General features: G+C 37.9%; 1 protein-coding gene and 1 long non-coding RNA gene across 5 annotated transcripts in view; one reads left to right on the top strand and one right to left on the bottom strand.

Moving 5' to 3' along the window:
* Positions 1 to 190: 190 nt before the first annotated feature.
* Positions 191 to 14,728, bottom strand: LOC118767895. Its single transcript, XR_005003805.1, has 3 exons — positions 14,588 to 14,728; positions 5,521 to 5,525; positions 191 to 202 (listed from the first exon to the last, which is right to left on the bottom strand). It is a non-coding gene; the product is annotated as an uncharacterized LOC118767895 (long non-coding RNA).
* The window catches only part of LOC115224201, a 32,758-nt gene continuing 25,897 nt past the window's right edge, over positions 8,838 to 15,698 (top strand). Inside the window, exons 1-2 of one of the 4 annotated variants that reach the window (XM_036513263.1) lie at positions 8,838 to 8,986; positions 10,121 to 10,210. The gene's annotated coding sequence lies outside the window, so the exon portion shown is untranslated. Of the gene's footprint in view, positions 8,987 to 9,050; positions 10,211 to 15,698 lie in introns of those variants that run through there. The other 3 variants (XM_036513264.1, XM_036513262.1, XM_029794967.2) reach the window with 3 other exon arrangements.

Genomic DNA, 15,698 nt, shown 5'->3' with positions numbered 1-15,698 from the left:
CTTTTGGGGTTGATAAAATAAAGTACCAGGTGATTTATTGGCTAACCTTCCCCTCAAAATTATTGGCTTTGTAGCTAAACTAGAAACCATTATTTTTTTTTTGTCTTTGAATGAAAGGAATTCTTGTACTATTTCAGATGACATTACTCTGGAGACACTTTGGAGGAATCCCATTTCGACCCCTTGCATTTGAGATCATACTCTTTCTGACCTTATCCATCATTTATGACCATAAGCAACGATAATCATGGAAACGAAATTGAAGATAATGAATTTGACTTTTTTACCAATCTCTTCTCTTCTGAAAATTGAAGACAGGAGCCGATGCATTACGGCACCAAAGCCTGCAATTCTAGCATCCAATTGAGGCACCTACCTTTCATCACCCCTGAACATGGCCCTGGAGTATTTAAACTTGTGTCAGTGATGTTTCACTAGCATGCAGAATGCTCTGGGATGAGTTACTTGAAGGGGCCAATGTCTCAGTCTTTGCAATCACAAAAGCAAGTGGCCTAAATGAGGTCACTCTGACAAATGTCTGGAGAAATATTACTGGACAAAGTGCATACCTCATTAAGCGGGGAGTATCTTCAGATGGAGTTTCTAATTCTCCACATGGAGAGGTCACATCTCTGGCACTTGTCACAAGAAAGAATTGCAAGACGGATTCTTCAAGCGAAGCCAATGAGTAAGAAACGTTGAGGAAGAGCAAATAAGAAGAAATTGTTGGAAAATTGTCTCCATTGTCTCGGTTCCAGTTGTGTCTGATAGGACCCTATAGAATAGGTAACTGAGGGCTCAACCCACATAACCCTTCCAGGGTGGGCAGAGAAGATGGGTGGATGTAGAAGACGTTTTAAAAAGGGTCTGCTAAAAATTCTACTTTTTTCCTCATTAAAAATATCATTAAAACGCTTTCAATCTGGAACGTTAAATTTGAAGAAAACTACAATTGCAAAAATAATGCTCAAATCTTTTAACGAACAGATACAGGCATGGCTGCATGGTAAGAAGTTTGCTTCCCAACCACATGGTTTCAGGTTCAGTCCCACTATGTGGCATCTAGCATGAGTAATTTCTGGGCCGAACAAAACCTGGTGAGTGGATTTGGTAGACAGAAACTGAAAGAAGCCTGTCATATGTATATATGTGTGTGTGTGTGCATTTGTCCACCACCAGTGCTTCACAACCACTGTTGGTGTGTTTACATCTCGGTGACTTAGCAGTCCAGCAACAGAGACTGATAGAGTATGTACCAGGCTGCAAGGAACGAATAAGTCCTGGGGTTGATTCGTTTGACTAAAGGCAGTGCTCCAGCATGGTCACAGTCTAATGACTGAAACAAGTAAGAGATAAAAACTAGAGGATTCGGCATAAAAGAAACCTTCCCAGATTAAATTCTTGGATGTGTTGCAAAATGGGGAATTTTCCTGTTGCACTTGGCAGAACGGCAAAGGGAGACCGACTGAATTTGGCAGCTCAAAAGTGTTCTTGTTTTAATCCCCAAATTTCAGCATTTGTTGACAATTAAAATAAACAAAGTGTATGTGAGTGTGTGTGTTAAGGGGAAGGGGTCATACAATACATTTGAATGGTGAGAAAGTTTGTTTCATCGTCACGTTGCATGTTGGGTGAATGTCGTTTTCTCAAGACTGCAGATGATCTGCACTTTGTGAGAGAAACTGGGTGGGATAGGAACTATAGAGGCCCGCCGGGTGGATTATACTTGGAATTCAGAAGCTACAGCCTTGTCACACACTTTGTCATGCTGATTCTGCCCGAGGAGAAATGCTCACACACACACACACACACACTAATAGTGGAAGGCATACAAGTATCGGTTGATGTTCATTGTATTGTCAGTGAATGTATTAAATTAAATTGAGTTAATTGCACACGTGTTGTGCATAAGAATTGCCTGTGGGGATTTATATATGGATAAATGGGTGTATATACATGTATGTGTATATATATATATATATATATATGTCCTTTTCTGCTCTAGGCACAAGTCCTGAAACTTTTGGGGAGGGGGGGCAGTCGATTAGATCGACCCCAGTATGCAACTGGTACTTAATTTATGAAAGGCAAAGTTGATCTTGGTGGAATTTGAACTCAGAACGTAAAGACAAGCAAAATACTGCTAAGCATTTTGCCTGGCATGCTACCATTTCTGCCAGCTCCCCTCGCCTTTATATACATACATACATACATACACACACACACATATATATGAATTGAATTTGGATATTAACCTTGCAGTTTTCTGTAGAAAGCCTCTCTACAGGTATCAGCTCTCAGGTATGACTTTACAATGGGAATTGATTGTATTACTGAAGATATACCTGGAAATCCATGAATATCCCTGGAGGTTATATAAAAGGATCAAGAAAAGGGACTGGATTGAGCAACCTGTTTAATTGTATGATAGTACAATGGTTTTGTAGCAGGGATTTGAAACCTCACTGCTAATTACTAGGTCAGCCACCACAGGTGAACTGCCACAGCTTCACACAGCTGGTCTATAAATTGACCAGTCACCTGTGGTGTCACATGGTTTTCTTGAATGTTCTAAAAGTTGACTTCTTGTCCCCTATAAAAAACTATTTTTTGGTGCTTTATTAATGGCAGGGCGTTGAAAGCAGCTGACCCGTGTGCCTCGACTCTTGCTGTGCCGATGGTCAATGGCCTGCTCATGTCACAGATTGGCTCAAAGATTTACCTAGATGGCTTTGTGTCTATTTCGACTGACAGCACGATGTCACACTGAGAGCTTTCTAGATTTTCACAACAGTTTTCCTCTCCTCTCTCATTATTCAGCAATTATTCATATTGTTCATCGTTAAGGTGGCAATGAGCTGATGGAATCATTAGCACAACGGGCAAAATACTTAGCATCACTTCATCCGTCTTTACATTCTGAGTTCAAATGCTGCCAGGGTCCACTTTGCCTTTCATCCTTTTGGGCCTCAATAAAATAAGTACCAGTTGTGTACTAGGGTTGATGTAATCAACTTACATCCCCCCCCCCCAAATTGTTGACTTTGTATTAAAATTTGAAATCCCTATTGTTCATTGTAATTTGCCAACAGCAAACCCCTTAATGTCCAGCAATAAACCTGACGGTCTGTGAGTTGGCTTCAGTTCTTATTCATTCAGCCAACCAGGTTTGTCCTCAATGACCGGCTCAAGTCAAATGACAGTAAACCCTTCATATCACTGCTTTACCATGAGATCATTGCTGAAATATTATACAATAAATGAAATAATACATTGTACCAACAGCATTACAACAATATTGGTAAGCGCCAACTCTTCATGTCTATGTACAGGTGGTTTGCTAAATTGGACCTTATTTTACAGACTGTTACATTGATGCTGTAGCAAGCCTAAGCATTTGAGTCCCTTTTTCTGAGAAATCAGTTCTCTGTTACGAGTGAGCTACAGCAGGGGTATGTGATCCTCGTGTCAACATCCTATTTATCGACCAATTGGTTGGTTGGAGATCATACCACCAGTTAGAACATCATTTCAAATATCCTTGAGATTTGCATCCTTTTTCTCAAGTTATGGAGTTCGGTGCTAAAATATTCAAAGAGTTCTGATGGTATCTGAAGAGAACACAACTTGGCCCTTGCCAAGGGAATCAAGGACAAGCTTCAACAAGGTCCAGTACTCCTAGCTCTCCAATATAACTAAGGAATGAGGAACACAGTTAAAGATAAGTTCAATTCTTGCCACAAGCCAGAGCTAGATTTATTGGGGCACCAGGGGTGATTGTTCCAAGCCCCACTCGATATTGGGGCTCCCTACTATGAAGGGTATGGGGTACTCATTACAAGGGTCTTCTTTCAACACACGACTGACCAATGACCTTCGAAAGTGATATGTCTTAATAAAAGAAAAAAATTACTTGTGATGTGTCTGAGATATAACTCTGTCTGAATAAAAGATGGAAAGTTGAAATTATAGGGTTTATGAGGTGGGGAGGAATGAAAGAAACTGAAACAAATTTTGGCATAATCGTATGAGATACAGTGTAAAGAACACAAATTCACAAAATTTTTCTGAAGTAAAGTTGTAAGCTTAAATCTCTTCATCAGATTGTTTTAAATTTAGAGAGATCTGGGAAATACAATATTTCTTCTCAAATTATATTTTCTATGGAAAGCGGACGTTAAACGATGATGATGATGATGAAGTGTTTCTAGCACCTTTTCATTTCCGTGAAAGTGAAACAATTTTGGAGAAAAGTAATTTTATGGAAACAAAATCTTTAATCTGTAATCCTTAACTTGCTGTTAATCCCTTGAGCTCTTTTCTATTTGGATCAACTTTGACAACAAGTCTATGAGGATGAGATTTAAGCTTACAACTTAAGAAAATTTTTGTAGATTTGGGTTCTTCACACTATGATTATGCAAAAAGAAAAAAAAATTTAATTCTTTTTCATCTTCCACTCCATAAATCCTATAAATGGACCTGCTGTCGGGTCTCTTTATCAGCCTAAAGACATAGGAGTAACAGAGAGTTTGTGAAAAGTGACTGGCTTCATATCCCTGTATTAGGATTTAATGAAGTGAGTCTACATTGCTGCCTTCAGCTCCAGATTCCTTTTCCTTTTGAAACTATTTTCTTTAGCTTCTATTCAGATTAGATATTCTACTCTCACACAGAATATCTAAGAATGCTGCAGAACATTCAACTGTCTGGAGTTCAAAAAAGAAATGTTTCCAAAGGAAAACCGGAAAAAAAAAGCTGCCTTGCAGAATTTTTCTTTGCTTTGGAAAATGAACACTTAGAAGCTAATAATGAAGAATCAGGACCAGATGTCCGTTTTGAGACACCAGCAGCACTCCTAAGTCCAGAAAACAGGAAAAACCTCAAAATACTGAAGATAAAGAATCATCATATCCTAGTGTCGTGGATAGTGAAACAGCACCGTAGGAGCCAAACCCAGCCATGTGGTCTTCTGTAAGGGAAAAGTATGGGTCCATATTACTTCAAGCAAAATCAGCCACATGTCCAAATAAATACGACTCCGACTCCTTCTTAGAATCTCGGTGCCATTATCAATCAGATGAAGCCAAACTGGTTAGGCACAACCGTTATTTTAAAGATTCAATGTTTTACACCATTCACAACAATGGTGAGCAGCTTTTAAGAAGGTGGCTCCTGCATAGACCATCAAAGATTGCCGTTTATTATTTTTACTGCACTTTGAGGTCAAACCAACACGACAGGTTTTCCAACAAGGATGATTTTAACAATTGAAAAAAGCAGAATAGTCAAGGCCACAGAGATTCTGTGTTGAAATTCAATCTTTTATGTAGGAAATCCTCTTATGTCAACAGAGAGTTGGGAAAACAAGAAATACTGGACCGAAGTATTGTTCTGTGTCATGGCTGTGACAATATTTTGAGCCAAGAACTGGTGGCGAGCTGGCAGAACCGTTAGCACACTGGGCGAAAGGCTCAGTGATATATAGACATTCTGAGTTCAAATTCCACCGAGGTCGACTTTGCCTTTCATCCTTTTGGGATCAATAAATGAAGTACTGGGGTTGATCTAATCAACTGGTCCCCTTCCCCAAAATTTCAGGCCTTGTGCCTAGATTAGAAAAGAATATTTCTAACCAAGAGATGTCTGGCATTCAGAGGTAGTGAAGAGATAATAGTCACAATGAGAATTTTCCAGAAATTATGGAATCAGTTCCATCATTTGATCCATTAGCACAATTTTGTCCATTTCTAATGGGTCACATGAACACATTTGGCAATCCCTGAAGTGGTAAGCAGTCAATTGTTCTGTTGATGGCAAAATATGTTAAGAATCAAGTATTTCTCTGTTTCTTTAGATTCAACTGATGATACCAGTAATGTGTCCTGTCATGGCAAGCTGTCCAGTTAGGGTGGCGAACTGGCAGGCACGTTAGCATGCCGGGCGAAATGCTTAGCGGTATTTCGTCTGCCGTCATGTTCTGAGTTCAAATTCCGCCAAGGTCGACTTTGTTTTTCATCCTTTCAGGGTCGATTGAATAAGTACCAGTTATGCACTGGGGTTGATGTAATCAACTTAATCCCTTTGTCTGTACTTGTTTGTCCCCTCTGTGTTTAGCCCCCTGTGGGTAGTAAAGAAATAAATATGTCCAGTCAATATGTAGAAATGTAAGCCAAATTCAAGGAAAAGAATCTGGCCGCAGCCTTCATTTCCTCTGCTGCACATTTGTTGACTTTTCTCGGACAAACTGCCATTTCTTGCTCTATTGAAACTGTTGGCTATTTTGGTTTCCTATTATCACGATTATTACCATGTGCACAAAACAGAAATATTTTGCCTCCCAGTTTAATTAATTTATTTTTATGGTTTTGCAATGCTCCTCGTTTAATTCAGTTATGCTAATCGATCAGGAAATTATCAATAAATCACTTAGGGTCAACTGTTATCATATTAAGTTCTGCAACTCCTGGCATTTTTGACTTTTTATTTTATGACCAAACCAAAATACTCCAACACTATTATATATTCAACTTATGCCATTAGTAGCCTTCCCCCACCCACCCCCTCCATCTACCACTAATTATCATAACTATTCTAATTGTATAAGTAAATTTTTCAGTTGGTCAAAAGGTTTTCAGAGGGATAACATGTAACCGCAATCGGTATATCCTTATTTTCTCTTTCCTTTTCTTTATTTTTCTGTTCTGATGAAGTTCTACTATTCAAGTTGGTATAATTATTACAGTGATAATTATTATTATTGTAATAATTAAGCCTGATTATGCCCCAAATAGCGTGGACAGAAACAGCTGTTAGATGCGATATTGTCTGTTTTTGTAATCAATAAATAATAATTGATACTCTTTTACTCTTTACTCTTTTACTCTTTTACTTGTTTCAGTCATTTGACTGCGGCCATGCTGGAGCACCGCCTTTAGTCGAGCAAATCGACCCCGGGACTTATTCTTTGTAAGCCCAGTACTTATTCTATCGGTTTCTTTTGCCGAACCGCTAAGTGACGGGGACGTAAACACACCAGCATCGGTTGTCAAGCAATGCTAGGGGGACAAACACAGACACACAAACACATACATACATATATATATATATACATATATACGACAGGCTTCTTTCAGTTTCCGTCTACCAAATCCACTCACGAGGCATTGGTCGGCCCGGGGCTATAGCAGAAGACACTTGCCCAAGATGCCACGCAGTGGGACTGAACCCGGAACCATGTGGTTGGTAAGCAACCTACTTACCACACAGCCACTCATCAATTATCAATTTTATCTCCCTTTCCTTATATGTATGTATATATTTATGTCTGGTGTTTGTGTTTGCACCCCCCCCCCACCACCATTGCTTGACAACTGATGTTGGTGTGTTTACGTCCTTGTAACTTAGCAGTTCAGCAAAAAAGACTGACAGAATAAGTACTAGGCTTACGAAGAATAAGTCCTGGGGTTGATTTCTTTGACTTAAAAAAACCCTTCAAGGCAGTGCTCCAGCATGGCTGTACTCAAATGACTAAAACAGGTAAAAAAATAAAATACATACACACACACACACATATATATGTATGTATGCGTTTATATATATATATATATATATATATATATATATATATATATCTGTTGTGTGCTCAGATAGATGTACAACTATTGAGTTTAGAGTTCTACTTAAATTATTACGCTTAGATTATCATCCTCCAGTCTGCTTCCAGTGGTTAAGTTCCTGCTATTCTTAGTAATATCACTAGTTATGACATACAGAGTAAATCTGGTAGAAATTACAACAAACACAAGCTTATATCATTTGTTGCTATTTATACTTCGGTATTGTGGCTTTTGGACATCTTCATTGGATGTTCTCAGCGCAATTTGATGCTTAGCTATGTTACAGAGACCTAATGTCTCTGATGAGCTGTTGGGGGTCAAGCATCTACTTGCGCTTGGAACATCCAAACAGTCACACTGGTGAAACGTACGTAAGAACAAATGATATAACTTGACATTACATAATGTACTACATTACATAAATGTATACGTGTAGACACACACACACATGCATCGATACTTATTAGTTATTACTTATGTTGGTAGCATGCATCAATAGGTTTACCTTTGTAAACAAATGATATCTATCTATTATATATATAAAATTGTAGATAAACTGTTAGCCTTGCCATAAATTGTCCTTATTTGCAATAGTTTCTCTGTGTGTGTCTCTCTCTTTCTCTCACCTGCCAGGCTGTAGCAGCAGTTTTACAGCCTTATTTGCCATCGCTAGCAGAAAGACAGGCAACACATTCACAAACACACACACATATATATGAAATCGCCGAGAGACAGGGATAGAGACACAGATATACAGGTACACATTAATTATCTCGTTACCTAAAAGGTAAAAACAACAACAAGAAACCCCCACAAAAACATTTGTCTGTGGAAAAAAAAAAGAAAAGACAATATCATTTCAGTGTTTCTATAAAACAAGGCGGAAGATAGTGTTTCTCCTAAATTGCTAATGACCAATTAATTGTTTGTTCCAGCTGGTGCCCCTTGTCAAAGACTTCACCTTCGCCACCGCCGTCGCCTCTTCTCACTAACTACAAACCCCAAACCGCCATCTCTCCTGCACAGCCTCTAGAATTCTACTCCAATCTTCCTTCGTTACGAAACATACCGCCTACATTGGCCGTTGTTGTTGTTATTATTGTTACAGTGTTCACACCAGCAACCGCCGACATCATGAGTACCTGCACAGCTAGAATCTCTAAACGCCTCCGCACTAGTACTAGCAGTAGTAGTAGTAGTAATAAAAATAATAATAATAACAATAATAATGTTATTAGCAGCAACAACGGTTAGAAGCGAATGGTGAGGCTTTTAAAAACAAGCTGCTTCCATAATATATTTATTCTCTTATCACAAACAACAGATTCAATCACAGCAAAAAGAAAAGAAAAAACAACCTGTCATACGTAATCGATAACTAAATACACACACACATACACATATATATATATATATCTACTCAAGTCTCTTTGTCTCTCAAGCTCTTTCCTTCCCCCCTCACACGTTTATATACAGACATATTTGTATCTGTCTGTCTCACACACACACCCACCTCGCCATACAGCATTTCACTCAACGAACACAACACAAAGAACTGTAACATTCCTAAACATGCACACACACTCACACACGTGCTCAAACTAGATTCCATACGCTTAATATACACACACGGCAGTATATATATATATATGTCATTAATATCCGTCCAAGCTTAGCCACACATAAACACACACACACATGTCAGCTCTGTAAAGCTTATGAAGACATCCACACTCACAGACGCCCTCTACAAGCTAACGAAAGCGGCTAGAAATAGCAGTCAAATCTCCCTATAATCAGACACGACCACCACGAACAAAGAAGCAATACATTTGATAATGTAGCCGCAGGATGTGCTAAAAACGCACACAAAAGACAGGTGGTCGTGGCTGGAAAGCCTTTGATCATAAGTCGACACGATTAACAGAGACTGTATCTCTTAACCACTTATGTAAGCTGTTCTCGTTGACAGACATAAATACACACACACGCACTCACACAGAGACAAACATTAATTGTAAGGTTCAATGGCCATTGCTAGAATCCATTCGAGACAACATCAACCTAGATACACTTAGTTCCATTTTGTAAGCCACAATATCTCCATTTTTCGCTGTTTTTAGGCTCCGTCTATCAATCATATCTGTCGACCTACCTGTTTCTCTTTAATTACCGATTACTTTACCTTTACATCTAACTACCTGTCTATCTGTCTGTCCGTCTGCCTGCCTGTCTGTCTATCTATCTGCCTATAACTGTTAATCTATCTATCTATCTCTACCTATCTCTGTCTATCTCTCTCTCTATCTATCTATCTATCTATCTATCTGTCAAGTTAGATAGCCAGATGGATAGACAGGTCGATAAATAGACAGATGTATAGGTAGCTGTTTGTCTGTTGTTTGTCTATCTATCTATTTATCTTTCTCTCTCTCTCTCTACCTATATTCCAACACACACACACACAGCTCTTTTGTTCACCATATAATATCTGTTGCTAGCAGACTTTCACGGATGTCTTCGGCTACTCCTCTGACACGTACAGGCTGTCGAAAGCTGATGTTGTCCCGCCACTCTACACAAACCGACAGGTATCCTTATTTCTTTATTCTTCTAAACTGACCATTTTTCGATTATTTTCATGTCAAAATATCCATTTGCGAGCTGTGTTCCTTCGTCGTTCCTACACCCATTACAAAGGTGAATAGTCTAACACGAACCTGTCATTAGTTGAAACATATAAACACGCTGATATATACATGTGTGTGTGTATGTATGTATGTATGAGGTGGGTATGTAGCGGCATATGTATGTAGTTTTATTTCTTCATTAAACGGAAGGTAAAGCTTTTAAAATTCTAATATTTCCTGAGTAACATTTCGTGATATTTCGTATTTTGGTTAAATACAAAACGTACAATAGCGACGAATTGACTTATTTAAAACTAACAGTAAAGCAACAGAGATAATAACACACGCTTGTATGTGTGTGTGTGTGTGTGTGTGTTTACATATATGGTTACATATATATACCTCTGTGTGTGTGTGTTTTGTGTGTATATTTACATATAAGTATACATATAGAAATATATATATATATATATAATATATATATATATATATATAATGTATATGATATATGTATCACAGACAATATATATGTCATATCATATATATATATATATATAATATATATATATAATATATATATATATATATCACATACAATATATATTTCAAATATTTATGTACGTATATATGTATATTATGTTTCATCATGTGTACGTAGACATATATGTGTGTGTGTGTGTTCAAAAACCCAACCAGGGACTAAACTGAGAGCAAACTGTCAACTTTTGCTGGAATAAACTTATCACACCTCTCTACTCAACATACGTAAAATATGTTTCAGTGTTACATTTACATCATGATATTTAAACACATATATTTTTGTATATCATATATATATATATATATATATGTATATATGTATATATATATAGTATAGAGTAGTAATAGGAAATGAAGAGATGACACTGGTAAAAGCAAATATTATGTAATGAACTTCAGTGGCTTACAGCTGTTTCTGCTATTAGATGTGGTGGACTCTTAACTGAGTGCCGGGATAGCATTCTATAGCTTTATCAGAGCCCTGAATATGAACTGTACTTTATTTGGGAAAGTTACATTTAGTGAGCATACAGGTATTACGAGTGACAAAGTTTATGTTGATGTTTATGGGAAGTTTTATCCCAAGGTAGAAGAAAGTCTGCACATATACGCATGTACTTAGGGAAGAGATTAAAAGGGAGACATATGGGTGGGTGCATGCACTCATTTGTATATATATATATATATATAGAGAGAGAGAGAGAAAGAGAGTGAGACATACACATATATACAGGCATGCATGCACACACACACACACACACACATATATATATATATACACATATGCCCAGGTTATTAGTCTCACTATGTCTAAGCGAAATATTAATATATTTATATGTATATGTAATTATGTATGTGTATATATCTGTGTCTATTCATCTCCAACAATAGAGAGCAATTGTCATATTTCATTCCATAACTGTTACCTCTGAAGAGAGCAAGGTTTCATAATTAGTCTGTTAGCTAACACTCCATTGAACACAACCAATTGGTAGTATGAAACTGATTTGTAAGACTGGCCGTGATGGATATATAATATTGTACTCTTTGATTGATATGTATGCATGCGTCATTTAAATATCGTTTAATGTCCATAATCAGTGCTAATATGGGTTGGACACTGACAGTGTCTGATGGGCCTAAGACCAGCATTGGGGCCTATTGTCTGTTTTGGCAGGAAATACATTTTTTAATATATGATATATATAATGTGTGTGTATGATATGCACGTGCATTCACACACACACACACACACATGTATGTAAATCTATGTATGTGTGTGTTTGTGTATGCTTGTGTGTCTGTGTTTGTGCCCCCACCATCACTTGACAAATATTGCTGGTGTGTTTACATCCCTGTAACTTAGCGGTTCAACAAAACAGACTGATAGAATAAGTACTAGGCTTGCAAAGAATAAGTCCTGGGGTCGATTTGTTCGACTAAAGGCAGTGCTCCAGCATGGTCACAGTCAAATGACTGAAACAAGTAAAAGAATATACAGTAGTGCCTTGGTTTTCGAACAACTCTGATCACAAATAAATCATGCTTTATATATTTACATACATTGAGGATGAATGAAGCCAGTTCAACCCACCCTGGGTGAATGCTGTCCCAAGAAAGATACATACATATATATAAAGCACGATTTATTCGTGAACCGAAGTGGTACTGAATTAAATGAATATGAGCAAGACAGGAGATAAAGCACAATTTATTTGTGATCAGAGTTGTTCAGAAACTGAGGTATTACTGTATAATACATATAACAACACAGTTGAGCTGTTGTTCACTACAGCTGTTTCAAACATGTTCTTTATTGGTGAACAAATCCATTACATCATATAAAAAAATCTTTTCTTCAGGTGAATTAAGAGTAAAATTTAACATTTAGGTTTTTTCACACAATTGGCAGAGGAATGTGTGTCGACCCTCTCATCTCAGTCAAAGCTGAGAGAATGAATAGGGAATGCTATCTTGAAGTAATTATACATGGTAATGAATTAATCAACATGTTTAATGGATGAGAAAAAGAGGAGGAAAAAATAAAAGAGAAATAGAGCAACCATCATTACAAATTTCTGGCTTGATTCCCAAGTGTTGCCAATTGCGAGTAAAGGTATCATCCACTCATCTCTTTCTTGATCCACCCTTACATCTCCTGCCGGTTGACTTGGCTTCAAGAATCTGTCTGGCAATAGTTTCCTGTAATATTCTAATCATGCTTCTAGTATTGGAGCTGTGACCTTTAAACGCAGTGAAGTAGTGGCTCTCAAGAGATTCCCTGGTCTTTGAGCTACATGTGATGTTGAGTAACAGTATTCCAGACACCCTTCCAAGGAAGCCTCAGTCTTTTGGTCATAATACAATATTCATGACCACCACAAGTTAGGATAGGCACAGGAGCTGAACTGAAAAGAGCAGATTTGGCTATTTTATGCTTGTCTCCTCTTCTGAGGATTGAACGCTGGAGAGCATCCTGTGCTGGCTGTTCCATCTATGCCCACCAACTCTGATACTACTTCCACAATAGGGGAACATGTCTCCAGCCACTTCATAGAAAAACGATAAACATGTCATAAATGCCTTATATATATATATATATACATGTGTGTATGTGTGTACATATACATATATACATGTGTATGTGTGTATATAAATATATACATGTATATAGATATATATATATATATATATATATATACATGTATATATATATATACATGTCTATATATATACATGTGTGTATGTGTGTACATATACATATATACATGTATATATATATATATATATATACATGTATATATATATATATACATGTATATATATATATATATATACATGTATATATATATATACATGTATATAGATATATATACATTATATATATATATACTGTATATATATATATATACATGTATATATATATATATATATATATACATGTATATATATATATACATGTATATATTATATATATATATATACATGTATATATATATAATACATGTATATATATATATATACATGGTATACATATATATATACCTGTATACATATATATACATGTATACATATTATATACATGTATAATTATATATATATATGTATACATGTATATATATATATATATATACATGTATATATAATATATGTATACATGTTATATATATATATGTATACATGTATATATATATATGTATACTGTATATATATATGTATACATGTATATATATATGTATACATGTATATATATATATATATGTATACATGTATATATATATATATGTATACATGTATATATATATATATGTATACATGTATATATATATATATGTATACATGTATATATATGTATACATGTATATATATGTATATATATATACATGCATATATATATATATATATATATATATATATATACATATAAGCTCAGCAAAATTTAGATTCAAATGAATATGGTACTTAAGTCAGAGGCACCAGAATTTTTATGGTGTCATCCATATAAATCCATGGGGTGATTATAATCAAAATAAGCATCTGCTCTCTCCCACCGAACCTGTCCTGCAGTCTCCCACTTCCATTTTCTCCTCACCTACCACCCCACCACCCTACCTGTCCAACGCACCATTCTCTGAGCTTTCCGGCATCTCCAGTCCGACCCGTTCACTTCACACATCTTCCCTAACTGACCCCTTCCCTCCTTCAAACGAGCCCACAACCTACGAGACCTCCTGGTCCACAGCGTCTTCCCAACCTACCTCCCAACCTGGCTCATTCCCCTGCTCCTGCCCACGCTACCGCACTTGCCCATACCTCTTCAACACCACCCTCCTCACTGGCACCCATCATCGACCCTATCGCATCATCGACTCCTTCACCTGCACCTCCAGCAATATCATCTATTGCATCTCCTGCTCTCTCTGCCATTCCCTGTACATTGGACAAACGGGACGCCGCTTGGCTGACCGGTTCGCGGAACACCTCCGAGACATCTGCCTCGGTAATGACACCCCGGTCTCACGCCGTTTCCGCTCCACTCCTTGCAACACCTGTCTGTGTCCTCGCACAGAGGCCTTCCGTGAACCGTGCACCGTGAACAGGCATTAATCTTCTCTCTTCGCTCTTTTACGCCATTTGGGCTCAACTCGCCTCCTCTCTTCATCTAAGCTCCTCCCCGACTCCTACTTTTCTTTACCCCTACAATCTTTCCCTCTTCTCTCTTACTCTCTTCTCTCTTTCTCTCTGCTCCCTCACTCTCCTTCTCTCCCCTCCCTCCTACTTCCTCCCACCCAACTCTCCTCTCTTGCCCCGACTCCTACTTCTCTTCACCCCACTCTCTTTCCCTCTTGTCTCTTACTCTCTTTCTCTCCCCTTTCTTTCTTCTCTCTTTCTTTCTCTCTTCTCTCTTACTCTTTCACCCCCCTTCCTCTCTCTCCCATTCCCTCTTATTCTCTTTCTCTCTTCTCTCTTACTCTCTTTCTCTCTTCTCTCCTCCTCTCTCCTCACATACCCACCTTCCCCTCCCCCCATAAGCCCACCCACCCCTACACATTCCTACTCCACCTTCCCACTCCGCATCCTATCCCACACACCCTCTCCCACATACTGCACCTCTACCCCCACCCTCTGCCTACCCGCAAACTCCAACTCTACTCTAATCCTTAGCCGAACCCCCACCCATGCTTTCCTCACTCTCGCCTCCCTCACCTCCTAACAACATCACACCACACCACACTACACCATACAACATTACACATCACATCACAACACCCCCCCCACACCCCCACACCCACATTTTCACACCTACACTCACATACACACACACGTCCAGACCACCAGCCCTCTTTCACACTCACATGCATACTCTCTTGTACATGCACGCACCTTTGTGTTGGGGGGGGGTCATCTT

The sequence above is a fragment of the Octopus sinensis genome, linkage group LG25 (genome assembly GCF_006345805.1).
Source record: "Octopus sinensis linkage group LG25, ASM634580v1, whole genome shotgun sequence".
Classification (NCBI taxonomy): domain Eukaryota; kingdom Metazoa; phylum Mollusca; class Cephalopoda; order Octopoda; family Octopodidae; genus Octopus; species Octopus sinensis.
Note: the sequence above shows the minus strand (reverse complement) of the source record. Positions and strands in the feature narration are given on the sequence as shown.